At 46.7% G+C, this 20911-nt stretch overlaps 1 pseudogene; it reads left to right on the forward strand.

Moving 5' to 3' along the window:
• Nucleotides 1–3192: 3192 nt before the first annotated feature.
• LOC119350565 overlaps nucleotides 3193–20911 on the forward strand; it is a 94257-nt pseudogene continuing 76538 nt past the window's right edge.

Raw genomic sequence — 20911 nt, forward strand, 5'->3', positions numbered from 1 at the left:
ATCCTGAACTCCTACTTACGTCAAACGTAACCCAAAGACCGTGTTCACTTCCCGGACTCCGCCGAGAAGAGACCATCACGGCTACACACGCGGTTGATGCGTTTTAATTCGGATCAAGTGTCAAGTTATCTACAACCGGACATTAACAAATTCCCATCTGCCACATAACCGCGGGCACGGCTCTCGAAAGTTTAAACCCTGCAGGGGTGTCCCAACTTATCCCATGACAAGCTCTCGCGATCAACAAAGGAATAGACCCTCTCCCAGGAAGACCCGATCAGTCTCGGAATCCCGGTTTACAAGACATTTCGACAATGGTAAAACAAGACCAGCAAGACCTCCCGGCGTGCCGACATCCTGATAGTAGCCGCGCGTATCTCGTCTCAGGCCACGACCGGATGAGCAGTCCGTACAACTAAAACCAGACCTCAAGTTTCCCTGAGGGGGCGCTGCAAAGGGCTCTAGTTTGGACCAACACTTAGACAAGCATTGGCCCCGGGGGGCTGAATAAAGATGACCCTTGGGTTAATTACTCCCAAGGGAAATATAGGTGGTGGTGAGGCAAATGGTAAAACCAATGTTGGGCCTTGCTGGACAAGTTTTATTCAAAGCGAACTGTCAGGGGGGTCCCATAAATCACCCGACCGCGTTAGGAACGCAAAATCCGGGAACATAACACCGGTATGAAGGAAACTAGGGCGGCAAGAGTGGAACAAAACACTAGGCATAAGGCCGAGCCTTCCACCCTTTACCAAGTATATAGATGCATTAATAATATAAGAGATATTGTGATATCCCAACATAACCCTGTCCACCATGGAGCAATCTTCAACTTCACCTGCAACTAACAACGCTATAAGAGGGGCTGAGCAAAGCGGTAACATAGCCAAACAACGGTTTGCTAGGAAGGGTGTCAAAGGTTAGAGGTTCATGGCAATTTGGGAGGCTTGATCAGCAACCGATAGGTAACGCAGCATAGCGATAGAACGAAGCAACTAGCATAGCAATGATAGTAGTGAGATCCAGGGTAGCGGTCATCTTGCCTGAAATCCCGCTAGGAAGAAGAACGAGTCATGAAGAAGATGAAGCCACGAAGACGAACCAAGCGTAGACGAACGAATCCTCACGATCGCAACGAAACGGAAACTATCGAGAAGAAGCACACAACATGGTAAACACACCACATATAGACAAGACATGATGCACAACAAGCATGATGCATGAAAAGGCTACATGAAGCTACTCATGGCAAGAGATCATGAAAACAAGAACAACACATCAAGGCAGGTTTAAATGAGGCCGGAAACAACATATAACAATTCCGGTAAGTCCTCATATGCATATTTCGAAATTGGTCCAGAACTGAATAAACCTTATGTTCAAGTAGTTAAACAGCAAGTTAAGATGCACCAAGATGATCTACACGAAATTCTAGTCAAGTTACATATAAAGTTCATTAGATTCGGAGCTACGACGTAGAAGATATGAGCAAAACAAGTTAAGCATGGCATTGATGCAAAATGCACCCAAACATCAAGCAAACACACCAAAACATGGATGCAACATGATAATATCAAACTACATGCAAAATCAAGCAAGTTTCATATAGAGCACACTCAAAACGGAGCAACGGTTCAACACATGCACACTATACAAGTCATAACAACAATCTGCCCAAAACAGCAACTAGGCATACTGCAAGCATCAAAACAACAAGCTACAACATCCCAACATAATTACAAAAGGCATGAGCATGAAGTGCAGGTAAAGCACAACAAAACATGAACACTGAGCTATCTCCAGAAACAACTAGAACATGCTCAAAAGGACATGGGAAGATTGCAAATAATAACAGTTTCAGAATTTAGCAGAAATAACATCAGGTTGCAATGTTTAGAGCTATCAAACAACATGTTACAGGAACTTATCATGGCAAACAAAGGCATGGCATGATACTACTAAATGCATAGATCAAAAGTCCTTTACTGATCATGAGCCAAAAAGGCATAGAAAATATGATGGCACCCATGTAAACATGGCAAGTTATATTACAGATTCATACATTGCAGGAACAACAATAAGTAGGCATGTTGGTGAGCTTGAACCACTCACCACAGAGCAATACATGGCATGGCAAGGCAACCAACAGTAAGAAGACATGTTTGTGAAGCTAAGCATGGCAAGAACAAGTTCATAGGGTTCATGGATCACTAGGAAAAGACATGGGAACTAGTGAACTTAATGTTAACAGGCTGACAGCAACATCATCAAGCAACTTTGGAGCAAGATTACAACAAGCTACAGCAGGCTATAATTTCAACCAAGGGCATGAATGGATAGAGCAAGACATGTAGATCAAAACATATTTATAGAACATCTCCAGATTATGCATAGAATGACTAGTAGCAACATGTTTACATAGCAACAAAATATAACAAAATCTGTCTAGCAAAACAGCAACAGCAAGTACCCTCCTTAACAAGCTCGATGCACTCAGCACACAACTCAAAAAAAATACATGGATAGCACCACTGGAAAGATGGCATGGCATAGATCAAAACACATGTATACATCAACCTCATAGGATGCACACATCAATCATGGCAAAAATGACAAAAGAGCAAGTTATAACAGTTTCAGCAGGTTAACATCAACAGGCACTCTTCCAACAGCATTTCGGGCATCAAGATGAACTCAAATGAAAATGATGAAATGGAATGAAATGAAGTACTCGATGAGACGAACAATTTGACACATTACACGCACGAAACGGAGCTACGGGTGCAGAGATGTGACATGTCAAACATAGCATGATTATTATGCAGAAACGGGGACTTAGTAGAAAACGACCTCGCAGGGGGGGGTGGACATGTCCGGGCCAAATCGGACACGTCCGGCGTTGGAGGCTGACGAGCGGGCCCCACGTGGTCGCTGCGTGGAGGCGGCTGGGCGCGGTGTGCCGGCGCCATGGCGTCGGGCGACGCAGGGAGGCCGGTGGCGAGGGGACTCCGGACGGAGGCGGGGTCCGGCGGGGTCGATGAGGCCGGGAACGGGGCGGATCCGGTCCGAGGCGACCAGATCTGGACATAGGGAGGCCGCCGGCGAGGCACGGACTCCGGCGAGCTCCGAGCTCCGGCTGGGACCTGCGAGGGGAGAGAGAGAGTGAGGCAGGGTGAGGGAAGAGGGAGAGAGATGGCGCGGCGTGGGGCACTGGCCTGGAAGGTCGCCGGCGGCGGCTCCGGCCTGCGGCGCGGGAGCAGTGAAGCTCCAGCGAGCGGATCGGTAGGAGGAGGCGCGCAGGGCGCAGGGAGCGAGCGCTCCGGCGTGCGGCAGGAGGGACCGGGCTCCGATGGGCTTGCCCGGGCCCGATCTAGGCTCAGCGGGCCCGCGGGCTTCACGGCGGCGCAGGGAGTCCAGGGCGACGTGGCCAGGACACATGGCAGGCTCCGGTTGGCCCTGGAGGTGGCTGGCGGTGGCGCCACGTGGCGGTGGCAAGGTGGAGGCGCGGGAGGAGCGCCAAGTGGCGGTGGCGGAGCGGGCCGGCATGGAAAACAATGAGGGCGGTGGCGGCTGATGATTGGGGGCGCGAGAACCAAGGTGGGAGGTTGGAGGAGGCCAGAATTGACATGGGGAGGTGTTTATATAAGGCAGGGAGGCTAGGGTTGGGGGTTTTTTGTCCGTTTTCGGACCGTACGATCGCCATCGAACGGTGGGGTGGTGTAGGTGGACTAGATGGGCTGTGGAGAGGGGCCTTGGGCTTAGGGGAGAGAAGAGAAGGGCAGCCCGGCACGATTTTTGGAGCGAAAACATCCGACGATTAAACCGACTACGGATGACGGTTGGGCTGCCAAACGAACTCCGAATGCGACGAAATTTGGCAGGCGGTCTGTCTACACTATAATAAGACCGCATGCCAACTATCACCCCATTCCGAGAACATTTTTATGCCACTTATAAAAATAATATTCGGAGGTGCCGTGGGCGCGTGCGAGTGTGGTCTGGACACCGAACGGACAACGGAGAGAACCAGAGGGACCCGAACGGATGCAAGTTTTGAAAAACATGCAGATGAAATGCAGATGACGACATGGCAAAATGCAACACGCAAGCAAATGACATGGCAACGACGACGAATAACTGGCATACACCCGATGCATCAAATCCAGGGCGTTACATAGCGATCCTCGCGAGGTCGGTCACGCCACTCCTGGCGAGGGCCTCGGTCGTCCCATCGTCCTCCACCTCTTCCTCCTCCTCGACCGTAGCCCCGGTCGTTGCGCTCGGGGCGTCGACCGATGTGTCCTTCTCGAACGGCTCTGAGCTCCTGGCATTCGTTGGTGTTGTGGGTGTAGAGGTTGTGGTAGGCGCAGAATCGGTTGCCCTTGGACGACTCCGGCTGGTCCCTGCCGTGCTTCGTGTCTGGTTCTGCTGCGAGCACGGCTGCTCCTTTGCGCTTCACGTCCTTGGCCTTGGCCTTCTTCTCTTCTAGGTCTACAGCTGGAAGCTCAAGGAGGGAGAGGTGCCCTTCCTCAGCTCTTGCGCACTTGGTCGCCAAGTTGAACAGTTCCAGAGATGTGCACAGATCCTCGTGAATAGCGAGCTCCTCCTTCATCTTGACATCACGGACGCCATCGGAGAATCCTGAGATGATGGCCTCCTCAGTCACCTTGGATCTTGAGGCGAGCGCTGTTGAAACACTGGATGTATTTCTGCAGGGTCTCTCCAGGCTGCTGCTTGATGCGGCGCAGGTCACCCACAGCCGGAGGGCGGTCGCGAATGCCCTGGAAGTTGGCGATGAAATGGCTGTGCATCTCGTCCCAAGAGGAGATCGAGCCGGGAGGCAAGTTCATGAGCCAAGTGCGGCCACCGTCCTTGAGAGCCATGGGAAACCAATTCGCCATGACCTTTTCGTCTCCGTTGGCCGCCTCGATGCCCAGCTCATAGAGCTGCAGGAACTCTGCGGGGTCGGCGGTGCCGTCGTAGCGAGGAGGCAGATCCGACTTGAACTTGCCCAGCCAGGCGATGTTGCATAGCTCGGTGGTGAAGGCGCGGCAGCCTGCTGTGGTCACCGGAACCCTTTATAGGCGTGGGGCTTGCTCCTGATGATTCCCGCGCGCCACTGCTAGTGGCAGCGCGGGGTCTTGGCGTGCTGGTGCAGGGATGCGGTCTTGCCATGCTGGAGCAGGGAGCATGTGCGTGCCTTCTTGAGGCCGAGGGATTTCTTGGCAGCTCCTTTCTTGTCACGCGGGCGCTGGACGCGGTGGGTCACATGTAGGAGCCGCGTGCCTTGGATCCAGGGCGCCTTCTTGGGGAGGAGGTGGTGGAGGCACCCCCTGAGCCGCATCGCCCATGCAGGATGGAGGGCGAGGTAGCGAGAGGGACGGCGCAAGAGAGCCCCTGCGGCGCTGACGAGCTCAGTGATGTGAGCGAGCCACTCCTCGTAGAGGTCGTTGACGGGGCGGTAGTGCAGGAGCTCACGTGCCAGGAGAAACGCGGCATGCGCGTCCGTGGGAGCGCGACGAGCGTGAGACGACAAACCAGCTGGAGTCAGCAACGGAGTGGCGATGTAGCCTTCCCGCTGCACCGAGGGATGCAGTGACGATGCTTGCTGCTCGTTCCCCGCCGGGCTGGTGGCGGCATTGGCGGCAGGTGACGGAGAACGATGAGGAGGCCCACGACGGGAGCCGTCTGGCCGACGCGGGCGGCGAGAGCAGCCCGACGCTCGGCGCGAGCTCGGCGAGCGTCTTCCCTGGATGCGACGAAGCAATGGAACGCAGAACAGCGGAAAGAAGATTCTGGCGGACCCCTACCTAGCGCCCCAAATGTCGGATATCGGGTTCCGGCAAAACCCTTAAGGTTCAAATTCTAGGGTGTGCACGAAGATCTTCTCCCTACTGAAACACGCCCCAAAACCTCGCCGCGATTCTAGCTAGCACGATGAACAACACAAGAGACACGAGATTTATACAGGTTCGGGCCATCATTGTGGTGTAATACCCTACTCCTATGTGTGGTGTGGTGGATTGCCTCTTGGACTGATGATGAACAGTAAGAGGAAGAACAGCCTCGCGAGGGGTGTTCTTGTGGTGGTGGTGTTCTACTTGGGAAGGATTCGGTCGGGGTTCAGATGAGATGCCTCTCTACTGTGGTGGTTATCTCTATTTATGGAGGCCCTGGTCCTCTTCCCAAATATTGAGCGGGAAGGGAGACAACAACGGCCATTTTGAAAGGGGACAGCTAGTACAAGCTATCCTGACTAAAGGTGGTCTTCGACTGCCAAAGGCACTGGTGGTGACGCCATCTTGGGCTCCATGGTGACCTCCGTCCTGCCGCTCTGCTGCTCTTGGTCTCATTGCACCGATATAGAAACATTTGCCTAATGCCTCGGTACCCCGCGCCTGCGCTTGCCCCCTTTGTACCAAAGAGGAAACAAGGACACTGTGCAGGCTGGCGCCTGTCTGGCGCCCGCCTGGTCTTGATTGTCATGGCTTGCATCACGAGCACCTCGTGAGGTACCCCTTGCCTTGATCTCTCCGCCTCCTCGTGAGCCTGCCTGGTGAGGCCGCCCCTGAGGAGGCCTTGTGTCGTCCGCCCCACGAGGCTTGGCCCCTCACGAGGGTCTTGAACTTGGGTTGATGAAGATGGGCCGTATTGGGCCACCGCTGAGCCACGCCGCAGGCCGCAGGTAGGCAAGTCTGGGGACCCCCATTCCTAGAACGCCGACACCCCCCTCTCCACACAGGTCATCAGCGTTAAGGTACGTCGACCCTAGTAAGGAAGATGCCCACGACACCAGTACGCGATCACTTTGGATTGCGAGAAGTAGCGCTACCTGTGATAACATGCGCTACCGGATACCTAGCCCACGGCACCAGTCGTGATTACTTTGGATCGCCGGATACCTAGGTAAGTCGCTGCATCAAATAACGGAGCCATCATGCACACAACCGACGGCAACCGACGCTAGGTTAACCCTAGAAAGAAGAAACCCACTTTAGACCACGTGATCACTTTGTATCACGACGAGCAGCACTACGAGAACAAGATCTGCGATGGCCTGGACCACCGGAAAGCTAGGTTACCAGCCCCACTAGGTTAACCAATATGACGAAAACGGCAACAGTTCATTTGATGCTGCCGCGAGTGAGACAAATGTGGGGAAACGGGATGCGGTACCTGCGAGCGCAGGAGGTTCACGACGGTGCCGCGCGCGCTCTCGGACGAGGTCACCGACGATGAGATCGCCGCCGCTGTTAATCCTACAGAACCTCAACAGAATGGTGGAGGAGCTACGTGAATGATGGAGCAGCATGATTGATGGATCGGTTGTCGGTAGGTCGTACCTGGTCGTGGGGTCGTGTCATCTTTTTTTTCGGGAGGACACCGTATACATACATATGGGTTATATGGGTTATATGGGGCTTGGATATGGGTAGCGGCGGGCCGGAGAAAAAATATATGGCGGGGTCAAGAATACCCCTAGGAAATTGAGTTAGGGGGGTGCACCGGAGCAAGGCTCGTTATCCGGATAGTAGATACTTTCATTCTAAGTTATAGTTTCAGTTTGTTGCTCCATTTGTTGAAGTCATTTACATGATGCCGCCTTTCACACTTTGGATTGAATGACATTGCCATGTTGTGAATTTTATTAGTGAATCAAGAACTCTGTTTGTAATCTAGGATCTGGCTGAAGTCATTTTATGTAATTCAAAGATGGTGTGAATATTGGCATAAAAACTACTTCCTCCGTTCACAAATATAAGATGTTTTGCATATTTTAGTATGGACTACATATGTAGTGAAATGAGTGAACAAACACACGAAAACATGTCTATATACATCCGATTCACAAAATCTAGAACATCTTATATTGGTGAACCTAGGGAGTATCATTTTAGGATCTTATGCTGGCAGTTGTTGTTTCTTTAAGAAACCCTTAGGCACCTTGAAGACAATTTGGATGATTGGTTGGATGAACAATTGGGAAACTACTTCGATGATGATTATCTTGTGTTTGATTGTCCAGTTAATATTCTTAATGCATGTTTATATCTTGTTAGTTTGTTGGACTATTTCATGCCACCTACTATTCTTACCACCTATATGGCCCCAATGTAATGAATTTCCTTTTACTTCTTACTATTTTAAAATTATGCACTACTGTGTACATGGTGCCATCTTTACCTATCTCTTATGTGGTTCTGTAATATGTCTTATTTTATGAAAAATCTGAGATAACTAGATTGGTTAACATTACATGCAGGCAGTTAACCCAATGTTCCACATCTTGCTTTGGCAGGCCAGATTGAACTCTTCACTCATGTTCTAGTTCTGCGTAACTTTGTTGAGTATCTGAAACGGAAAAATTTCACTGTTTGCGCTGTGTACCTTTTGGATTCGCAGGTTTGAATCACTAATATACTTTTCCTTTACAACAACACTGAACTCAAAACCCAGACTAATATCTATTTGTTTTTCTTGGTATAGTTTGTCAGTGATGTCACAAAATACATTAGCGGTTGAATGGCTTCTCTTTCTGCTATGATTCAACTTCAGCTTCCTCATATCAACATCCTTTCAAAGATGGACCTGGTTTCCAATAAATAAAGATGTGGAAGATTATGTTCTCTTTAATTTTTTGTCCCATAATTAGTGCTACCTCTTGAGCACGGCGTTGGTTTTCCCTTGAAGAGGAAAGGGTGATGCAGCAAAGTAGAGTAAGTACTTCCCTCAGTTTTTGAGAACCAAGGAATCAATCCAGTAGGAGACTCCTCACAAGTCCCTCGTACCTACACAACCAAACAAGAACCTCGCAACCAACACGATAAAGGGGTTGTCAATCCCTTCACGGTAACTTGCAAAAGTGAGATCTGATAGAGATAATAAGATAAGATAAATATTTTGGGTATTTTTATGATATGGATTGGAAAGTAAAGATTGCAAAATAAAGTAGATTGGAAACTTATATGATAAAAGATAGACCCGGGGGCCATAGGTTTCACTAGTGGCTTCTCTCAAGATAGCATAAATATTATGGTGGATGAACAAATTACTATCGAGCAATTGATAGAAAAGTGCATAGTTATGAGAATATCTAGGCATGATCATGTATATAGGCATCACGTCTGCGACAAGTAGACCGAAACGATTCTGCATCTACTACTATTACTCCACACATCGACCACTATCCAGCAGGCATCTAGAGTATTAAGTTCATAAGAACAGAGTAACGCATTAGGCAAGATGACATGATGTAGAGGGATAAACTCAAACAATATGATATAAACCCCATCTTTTTATCCTCGATGGTAATGATACAATACGTGCCTTGCTGCCCCTGCTGTGACTGGGAAAGGACACTACAAGATTGAACCCAAAGCTAAGCACTTCTCCCATTGCAAGAAAGATCAATCTAGTAGGCCAAACCAAACTGATAATTCAAAGAGACTTGCAAAGATAACCAATCATACATAAAAGAATCCAGAGGAGATTCAAATATTTCTCATAGATAAACTTGATCATAAACCCACAATTCATCGGATCTCGACAAACACACCACAAAAAGAGTTACATCAAATAGATCTCCAAGAAGATCAAGGAGAACATTGTATTGAGATTCAAAGAGAGAGAGAAGAAGCCATCTAGCTAATAACTACGGACCCGAAGGTCTGAGGTAAACTACTCACAACTCATCGGAGAGGCTATGGTGTTGATGTAGAAGCCCTCCATGGTTGATTCCCCCTCCGGCGGAGCGCCGGCGAAGGCTCCAAGATGGAATCTCGCGGATACAGAAGGTTGCAACGGTGGAAATAGGTTTTTGTGGTGCTCCTGGATGTTTTCGGGGTACGTAGATATATACAGGCGAAGGAAGTCGGTCAGGGGAGCCAAGGGGGGCCCACGAGGGTGGGGGCGTGCGCACCCCCCTAGGGCGCGCCAGGCACCCTTGCGGGTGCCTCGGCTGTTTCTTGACGTCCACTCCAAGTCTCCTGGATTGTGTTTGTTCCAAAAAGATCGCTCCCGAAGGTTTCATTCCGTTTGGACTCCGCTTGATATTCCTTTTCTTCGAAACACTGAAATAGGCAAAAAAACAGCAATTCGGACTGGGCCTCCGGGTAGTAGGTTAGTCCCAAAAATGATATAAAAGTGTAAAGTAAAGCCCATAAACATCCAAAAAGGATAATATAATAGCATGGAACAATCAAAAGTTATAGATACGTTGGAGACGTATCAAGCATCCCCAAGCTTAATTCCTGCTAGTCCTCGAGTAGGTAAATGATAAAAACAGAATTTTTGATGTGGAATGCTACCTAGCGTATTTCTCAATGTAATTCTCTTTATTGTGGCATGAATGTTCAGATCTAAATGATTCAAGATAAAAGTTCATATTGACATGAAAACAATAATACTTCAAGCATACTAACAAAGCAATCATGTCTTCTCAAAATAACATGGCTAAAGAAAGCTATCCCTACAAAATCATATAGTCTGGCTATGCTCTATCTTCATCACACAAAGTATTTAATCATGCACAACCCCGATGACAAGCCAAGCAATTGTTTCATACTTTAGTGTTCTCAAACTTTTTCAACTTTCACGCAATACATGAGCATGAGCCATGGACATATCACTATATGTGGAATAGAATGGTGGTTGTGGAGAAGACAAAAAGGGAGAAGATAGTCTCACATCAACTAGGCGTATCAATGGGCTATGGAGATGCCCATTAATAGATATCAATGTGAGTGAGTAGGGATTGCCATGCAACGGATGCACTAGAGCTATAAGTGTATGAAAGCTCAAAAAGAAACTAAGTGGGTGTGCATCCAACTTGCTTGCTCACGAAGACCTAGGGCATTTTGAGGAAGCCCATCATTGGAATATACAAGCCAAGTTCTATAATGAAAAATTCCCACTAGTATATGAAAGTGACAACATAGGAGACTCTCTATCATGAAGATCATGGTGCTACTTTGAAGCACAAGTGTGGAAAAAGGATAGTAACATTGTCCCTTCTCTCTTTTTCTCTCATTTTTTGGTTGGATTCTTTGGCCTCTTTTTTTATTTGGGCTTCTTTGGCCTCTTTTATTTTTTTGTAAAGTGCGAAGTCTCATCCCAGCTTGTGGGGGAATCATAGTCTCCATCATCCTTTCCTCACTTGGGACAATGCTCTAATAATGAAGATAATCACACTTTTACTTACTTACAACTCAAGATTACAACTCAATACTTAGAACAAAATATGACTCTATGTGGATGCCTCCGGCGGTGTACCGGGATATGCAATGAATCAAGAGTGACATGTATGAAAGAATTATGAAGGTGGCTTTGCCACAAATATGATGTCAACTACATGATCATGCAAAAGCAATATGACAATGATGGAGCGTGTCATAATAAACGTAATGGTGGAAAGTTGCATGGCAATATATCTCGGAATGGCTATGGAAATGCCATAATAGGTAGGTATGGTGGCTGTTTTGAGGAAGGTATATGGTGGGTGTATGGTACCGGCGAAAGTTACGCGGCACAAGAGAGACTAGCAATGGTGGAAGTGTAAGAGTGCGTATAATCCATGGACTCAACATTAGTCATAAAGAACACATATACTTATTGCAAAAATCTACAAGTCATTGAATTAAAGTACTACATGCATGCTCCTAGGGGGATAGATTGGTAGGAAAAGACCATCGCTCGTCCCCGACCGCCACTCATAAGGAAGACAATCAATAAATAAATTATGCTCCAACTTCATCACAAAGCGGTTCACCATACGTGCATGCTACGGGAATCACTAACTTCAACACAGGTATTCCTCAAATTCACAACTACTTAACTAGCATGACTCTAATATCACCCTCCTCATATCTCAAAACAATTATCATGCATCAAGTTGATCATAGCATCCAATTCACTTTCTATGATAGTTTTTATTATACCCAACTTGGATGCCCATCATTCTAGGACCAATTTCATAACCATAGCAAATACCATGCTGTTCTAAAATACTCTCAAAATAATATAAGTGAAGCATGAGAGATCAATAATTTCTACAAAATAAAACCACCGCCGTGCTCTAAAAAGATATAAGTGAAGCACTAGAGCAAAATTATCTAGCTCAAAAGATATAAGTGAAGCACATAGAGTATTCTAATAAATTCCGAATCATGTTGTGTCTCTCCCAAAAGGTGTGTACATCAAGGATGATTGTGGTAAAATAAAAAGCAAAGACTCATATCATACAAGATGCTCCAAGCAAAACACATATCATGTGGCGAATAAAAATATAGCTCCAAGTAAAGTTACCGATAGATGAAGACGAAAGAGGGGATGCCTTCCGGGGCATCCCCAAGCTTAGGCTTTTTGTTGTCCTTGAATTATCTTGGGGTGCCATGGGCATCCCCAAGCTTATGCTCTTCCCAATCCTTATTCCATAGTCCATCAAATCTTTACCCAAAACTTGAAAACTTCACAACACAAAACTCAACAGGAAATCTCATAAGCTTCGTTAGTGCAAGCAAGAAAAACCACCACTTAAGGTACTGTAATGAACTCTTTATTTATTTATATTGTTGTTAAACCTACTGTATTCCAACTTCTCTATGGTTCATACCCCCCGATACTAGCCATAGATTCATCAAAATAAGCAAACAACACACGAAAAACAGAATCTGTCAAAAACAGAACAGTCTGTAGCAATCTGTAACTTTCGAATACTTCTGGAACTCTAAAAATCCTACAAAATATAAAGTCCTAGGAAATTTATCTATTGATCTACTGAAAAAATAATCAACTAAATAGCACGTTTCTGTGATTTATTAAAATTATTCTCGTGCGTGCAAAAGTTTCTGTTTTTCAGCAAAATCAAATTAACTATCATCGTAGGTTATCCTATAGGTTCTACTTGGCACAAAAACTAATTAAAACATAAAACCACATATAAACAGAAGCTACATGATTTATTTATTACTAAACAGAAGCAAAAATCAAGGAACAAAAATAAAATTGGGTTGCCTCCCAACAAGCGCTATCGTTTAACGCCCCTAGCTAGGCATAAAAGCGAGAATAAATCTAAGTATTGCCATCTTTGGTATTCAATTCATAAGTGGCTCTCATGATAGATTCATAAGGTAATTTGATTTTCTTTCTAGGAAAGTGTTCCATGCCTTTCCTTAATGGAAATTGGAATCTAATATTTCCTTCCTTCATATCAATGATTACACCAATCATTCTAAGGAAAGGTCTACCAACAATAATAGGACATGAAAGATTGCAATCTATATCAAGAACGATAAAATCTATGGGCACATAATTCCTATTTGCAACAATAAGAACATCATTAATCCTTCCCATAGGTTTATTAATAGTGGAATCTGCAAGGTGCAAGTTTAAAGAGCAATCATCAAATTCATGGAAACCTAGCACATCACATAAAGTTTTTGGAATCGTGGAAACACTAGCACCCAAATCACACAAAGCATAGCATTCATGATCTTTAATTTTGATTTTAATAGTAGGTTCCCACTCATCATAAAGTTCTCTAGGTATAGAAACTTCCAATTCAAGTTTTTCTTCATAAGATTGCATCAAAGCATCAACGATATGTTTGGTAAAAGCTTTATTTTGACTATAAACATGAGGAGAATTCAACACGGATTGCAACAAGGAAATACAATCTATTAAAAAACAATTATCATAATTAAATTCCTTGAAATCCATAATAGTGGGTTCAATGCTATGTAAAGTTTTGACCTCTCCAATCCCACTTTTACCAAATTTAGCATCAAGATCTAGAAACTCCGAATCATTGGGACGCCTTTTAACTAAAGTTGACTCATCTACAGTCCCATCATTATCAAGATTCATATTGAAAAACAAATATTTAATAGGGGACACATCAATAACTTTTAGATCGTCATCATTATTTTCATGGAAACTAGAAGAACATGCTTTTACAAAGCAATCTCTCTTAGCATGCATCCTAGCGGTTCTTTCTTTGCACTCATCAATAGAAATTCTCATTGCTTTGAGAGACTCATTGATATCATGCTTAGGTGAAATAGATCTAAGTTTCAAAGAATCAACATCAATAGAAAGTCTATCAATGTTTCTAGCCAATTCATCAACTTTAAGCAATTTTTCTTCAAGCAAAGCATTGAAATTCTTTTGAGAGATCATAAATTATTTAACACTACTAGTAGAATGCCCGTGCGTTGCTACGGGCTTTTGAAATATTTTCCTTGAGTTATGTGAATATCATTGAACTTACTCATTGGAATACCAGTTGGAAATAAATGTTGCCATAAACATTTATTGTAATTCCACCCGGTTTGCTTTATTTTGAGTGCGTCGTTGTTGTGGGATATCATCACTTGCACATCTTTTTGTTGTATAACACATGGTGAATTTTTGTCCGCTTCCAATGACGTCGCCCCAAAAACCCTCTAAATGGATTTATTTTTGAACCCCGACATAATCCATCTCCATCTCTCTCATATTCTACAAAATTAAATATGTATATAGAAATATACCTTTTGAGTATTATATCATGTGCAACATACATACAAAGAAGAACAATTATTTGCATGCACCTCTTTTGGTTGTGTAAAACTCGTTGAATTCTTATCCCCCTTCGTCATCGTTACATCAGGGTCTTTGTCAGTCGACATCTCCGAAGCACAATCAAATCCATCAGTTTTTATGACCTACAAAGGTATTCTAATATAAACAAAGATTAGAATAATTTTTTATGATGGTGGTATGGAAAAAATATATTAATTGGACAAATGCTAGAAATGAGCAGTTTCTAGTAGATTGAGTGGCATGCCAATTTTAACAATTTTAGGCTCACCTCTAAATCACATGTTGATGGTTATTCTCACGAATATCTACTATTTAGGGTATGTGGTATATTGCCCATAAAAAACTATGTTACATTTCTCCATGAGCAAAGAACGGATTTCCCCTCTATATAATGATAGTCGGTCATCCATAATTTCTTGGATATTTTTAAGTAATTTATTGAGAAAATAGTTTATGCTATTCTGAATATATATAATGTACAGGTATAAATAAAGCTTTACTTTTATGATATTCCCATTATACCCCTCCTATACGACTTGTTGTCCTCTCCCGTATGACCGCACTCTATCCACTCCCTCTCCGCACCACTGACTCTCTTGTTCCCCTCCCTCTCTAGATCCATAGACTTCACCCGCGTCGCTCACTCTCCTCTCTCCGCCCTCGCCCCCACAACCAACAGAATCGGCGACCTCATCTCCCACCCCTCCACCCTTTCATCCCTCCCCTCTTCTCACCAAAATTAGTAAAGGGGGGATCGAGGGACCAAATGGTTGCCTCATCCGCCCACAAACTGGCGAACAACATCACGCCAAGGTCACCAACGCCGTCATGAAATGACAGGCTTCTTCCACCTCGACAGACTTGCTTGCGCACCAAGATATGAGAGGGGGCCTTCTACTTCTCCCTCGCTCATCACCCATTTGGCCAAACCATGGATCAACCTTCCTCTATTCTGACCCATGCTATGGACCGAGCTCACTTCCCTACTCAAGGTCATCTCTTCATCCCTTTCCACGTGTGGCATGTTGCACCGGTAACCCTCACCTTAACTCCCTCCCTTTCCTCCCATATCAAGACATGCATGTGTTTTTGCTCGGCCGCTTCACCTCACCGCCGCCTTCATCTCCTTATACAATGTCGTTTCTGCCGCCTTCTGCCAGCTGTAGAAGAGCGTGTTCGATTCTTGAACCTACAAAATATAAAATGCTGAGGTCAATAAGTATGAATTTCTCTTGTCCCTAGTACTATATTTTTATACATGCTTATTGCATAACCAACCTGTGGATCATAGTGTACTGTGGACTTGCTGAGCTGCTCGACCTTGAGCTTGTCAGTTTGGCAGAGCATGTTCTTCGTCTTAACCTCCATCTGCAGCTCGGCCTCGCGGATGGCGATAGCCTTGGCGGCCTCAACCTCAGCGACCTTGGCCTGCCAGTCCCAGCCTTCCCCTTCATGGCGAGTTCAGTCATTGAGGCGGCGTTCACGGCCTTCCTAGTGTTCTCAAACACCCGCACCTCCGCCTTGACCTTGGCATTCTCCTTGAGCGACTCGCCCTGCTGCCGCACAGAGAGAACCTTGTTCTCGGCGTCCACCTTGGTGGCGTTCTGGCACGTGAGGCCATCCCCCTCCATAAACATTCACCTTGTCCCTGCTCGCTGCCTCCTGTTGTGTCTTCTCGCCGAGGTAGGAGAAGTACTCATGCCCCGGCACGTCCACCAGCTGCTTCACGGTGGCATTGTAGATGAAGAGGCCGAATTGGTCCGGCTCCTTCTGCACGCTGCTAAACACCTCCTGCTTGAACTTTTTGGTGCAGGTGAAGATCTCGTCCATGGTTAGTTGCGCCACCAGCATCCGGGTCTCCCCCTTGATCAGCCCTTTATCCCTTCACCATGTCGTTCCCGTGGCTCCTACCGTACGAGTGCAACAGCGTGATCAACTTCACGTGGAGTAGGAGCTTCGCTTCAACGGGGGCAGGGCTGGACGTACCGCTCGTGGCTCAATCGGTGTTTGACACGCTCAGTCCTGGCTTGTTAGATAAAATGGTTGATCTGGTCTAGTAAAATCGGCCTGGAAAATTGTCGGTCCGATCCGGTCTGGTATTCAACCGGTCCAACCAAGAGGACTGAGAAAAAATGTGACTGCCGCCGCCATTCGTTCTCAGCATGCCGACCGGCAGCCCCCGGGTAAACTACCATGTCCCCAAGCTTCCCCTCTCCTTCTTTTCTCTCCTCCCCATGCACCATAGCCTCTCGCCACCGCTGTCGTGCATGCACCACTGACAATCTCGTGTTCTCAACTTGGCGCTGGCAGCGTTCTAGCTGCAGGGTTCGCTGCCATGGCAGCGACCGTTTTAGCACAACACACATGCAGGCCATCAACTGGGGAAAACAGTCAATTGGGTGTGAACTTCGGATCGTGCGAGAATCGCCCAGCCATGATTTCTGCGTGAGATTTAATAGCCTCCGCCTATAATCACGCACCACGATCCTACGCTGCCGTTTTCTTTGTTGAAGCATATGTTTAGGTCCACCTGCCGCCACGTGATTCTCTCTCTCCCATTGCTCTCTCCGTAACAACCTTTCCTTATCGTCCGCGTCTTTATCACGAGTAAAGGATTAGCAAGGTCAGCTCAGGAGTTAGTTGGGTTACTAGCAGCACCTGCCTGTGTATATCTTGTATAAATGTATACCTCTATAACTGAATATGACTGCTTTCAGTCGTGTTGGTGCGTTCACTTCCTCCACTTCTATTCAGTCGAACTGGAAATAGGAAGTACAAGAGAAACATGGCTTGATCCAAAAATCATGGCACCATTTGACAACAAACTGAACGTCATGTTTTTTTCATGGTTAATCCACTAATTATGGCAAGGCCCGAACACAAAAAAACATGGGCTCATGAAAAAATTTCTATGGAAGGTTCATGGCTAACAGCCGCGCACTTGCCGCGGCACATCACCGACCTCATCGCTGGCGCTCCCGCATGTCCACCACCTCACCACAACACCCGCACACATAGCCCACCTCGCTGCTGCCCCAGCATGTTGACGCCGGTGGTGGTTGGCCGTCCAAATGGTGGCTCGATGAGGGATTGAACCAACTTGGACCGTGTCACCTTGGTAGCGTCGCCGAGTTCCAGGGTGGTCACCCGGGGACCGATGGTGAAGACGGCCAGGACGAAGGGCAGCTTCTTGGAGCTCTACCAATACCCACGCCTTCTTCACCAGCGTTAAGTCCTCGATGCCCCAGCCGGTGATGGCCAGGTACTACGACGCGTACGCAGCGATGAAGCTCGCCGTTGACTGTTTTGCCGGCTGTACCATTAGGTCTTCTTTCCTTCTTACCTACATAGGACATAGGAGTATTAACTCATTAAAGGAAATAAAGAGAACCTGTTAGTACATATAGCAAAAATAACCGTGTGATGCAACAGACCTATCAAACTTGTTTTACGTGATCTCGGTTTATGTAATCAATTAATTACGTGATCTCTGTTGTATGTTCTTTCTCTATTCCAAAATTCCACTCACGCGAGTAAGAAGTATTTCACTGTCTTATGCAAGTAGTTCACTGCATACATATGCTACTCATTCGTAATTGCAAGCTGAACAGAGTAAAAAAATCGGTTTGGTGCATGGATGGATTGATGGGAACACACTGTCTAATGAAAAGGATAAGAATCACATTGGCATGCATAGGTGATTTGAAATTTTAAAAGTATAGCATCTACATCTGCGCATCATGAGGAACAATTCCAGAGAAAAAAAATGATCCAGTCAAGTGTATCTTTTGATATTTCATTATCCACTTAGGCCATATTAGCATTACTTCCCACGTGGTGCACATCATCCTGATGCATGGGTGTGCCTCGGCCCTTACATTGCAAATGTTATTATTGCACGAAGAGCACACATTCATAAGCTAATAGTTTCATGATGCGTTCTTGCTGATAGTAATTGAACCAAATGAAACGATGGACAAGCAGATTGATTAAGGAATCACTCTAGGTAATACTTCATGCCGTAAGCATTGGCTCAAAAAGTTAATTTGTAAGTAACAAAAAAAGGCCTAGAAGAATAGTTCTACCTAAATAAAGTTTACTGCTGCACATGAGCAGATCCACACGAAGCAGAGGGGACGTGGAGCAGGCCGGTAACCAGGGGAAGAAGCAGAGTGGGAGAAGATTTACACCGCCGTCTCCACTAGATATGGTGTCTCCGCCGCATCTGTGGAGGCGCCGCGGCTCCGTCTCGGATGGTGCTCATGGCTATGGTGAAGAGGATGGGCGAAGAGGCAGGCAGTGCTCGTGGCCAAAAAAGTGGGTCGTTCAAGCTGCGGGTGGGAGGAGGGGATCGCCGGGAGGCGGCAAGATCGGTGGGCGGCGGTAGCGGCATCAAGGCAGGGAAGTCGAGGTAGGGCGCTGTGTTTTTTTAGGGGAATTGCTTGTGAAAATAACGTGCAACGACAACGTAGCGAGCGGATCCCTTAAAAAAGACGTAGCGAGCGGATTCCCTTAAAAGTGGTAGGAATGGATATGATTGATGACGTTGATAAATAGTGGTGAATGTTGGCCTAATTTACTATCATCATGCATGGAAACGAATTATCAAGAAAAAGAATACTTCCTATTACTACGCTCATATGCCCTGCTTGCTGCCTCCTGTTGTGTCTTCTCGCCGAGGTAGGAGAAGTACTCATGCAGCTACTTCACGGTGGCATTGTAGATGAAGAGGCCGAATTGGTCCAGCTCCTTCTGCACGCTGCTGAACACCTCCTGCTTGAACTTTTTGGTGCAGGTGAAGATCTCGTCCATGGTTAGCTGCGCCACCAGCATTCGGGTCTCACCCTCAATCAGCCCTTTAGCCCTTCACCATGTCGTGCCCGTGGCTCCTACCGTATGAGTGCAACACCGCGATCAACTTCACGTGGAGTAGGAGCTTCGCTTCGACGGTGGGCGGGGCTGGACATACCACTCGTGGCTCAATCGATGTTTGACACGCTTGGTCCTGGCTTGTTAGAGAAAATGGATGATCCGGCCTGCTAAAATCGGCCTGGAAAATTGTCATCCGATCCGGTCTGGTCTTCAACCAGTCCGACTAAGAGGACTAAGAAAAAATGTGACTGTCGCCGCCATTCGTTCTCAGCGTGCTGACCGGCAGCCCCCGGGTAAACTACCATGTCCCCAAGCTTCCCCTCTCCTTCTTTTCTCTCCTCCCCATGCACCATAGCCTCTCCCCACCGCTGTCGTGCATGCACCACTGACGATCTCGAGTTCTCAACTTGGCGCTGGCAGCGTTCTAGCTACGAGGTTCGCTGCCATGGCAGCGATCGTTTTAGCACAACACACATGCAGGCCATCAACTGGGGAAAACGATCGATTCGGTGTGAACTTCGGATCATGCGAGAATCACTCAGCCATGCTTTCTGCGTGAGATCTAATAACCTCCGCCTATAATCACGCACCATGATCCTATGCTGCCGTTTTCCTTGTTGAAGCATATGTTCAGGTCCACCTGCTGCCACGTGATTCTCTCTCTCCCATTGCTCTCTCCGTAACAACCCTTCCTTATCGTCTGCGTCTTTATCGCGAGTAAAGGATTAGCAAGGTCAGCTCAGGAGTTAGTTGGGTTACTTGCCGCACTTGCATGTGTATATCTTGTATAAATGTATACCTCTATAACTGAATATGACTGCTTTCAATCGTGTTGGTGTGTTCACTTTCTGCACTTCTATTCAGTCGAACAGGAAATAGGAAGTACAAGAGAAACATGGATTGATACAAAAATCACGGCACCATTTGACAACAAACTGAACGTCATGTTTTTTTCATGGTTATTCCGCTAATTATGGCAAGGCCCGAACACAAAAAAACATGGGCTCATGAAAAAAACAGCTACGGAAGGTTCATGGCTAACAGCCGTGCACTTGCCGCGGCACATCACCGACCTCATCGTTGGTGCTCCCGCATGTCCACCACCTCGCCACAGCACCCGCACACGCAGCCCACCTCGCTGATGGCCCAGCATGTTGACGCCGGTGGTGGTTGGCCGGTCCAAATGGTGGCTCGATGAGGGACCGAACCAACCCGGACCGTGTCGCCTTGGTTGCGTTGCCGAGTTCCAGGGTAGTCACCCGGGGACCAATGGTGAAGACGGCGGGAAAGACAAAGGGCAGATTCCTGGAGCTCTATCAATACCCACGCCTTCTTCACCAGCGTTAAGTCCTCGATGCCCCAGCTGGTGATGGCCAGGTACTACGACGCGTACGCGGCGATGAAGCTCGCTGTTGACTGTTTTGCCGGTTGTACCATTAGGTTTTCTTTCCTTCTTACC

This window comes from Triticum dicoccoides, chromosome 1B (genome assembly GCF_002162155.2).
Source record: "Triticum dicoccoides isolate Atlit2015 ecotype Zavitan chromosome 1B, WEW_v2.0, whole genome shotgun sequence".
NCBI classification, from domain to species: domain Eukaryota; kingdom Viridiplantae; phylum Streptophyta; class Magnoliopsida; order Poales; family Poaceae; genus Triticum; species Triticum dicoccoides.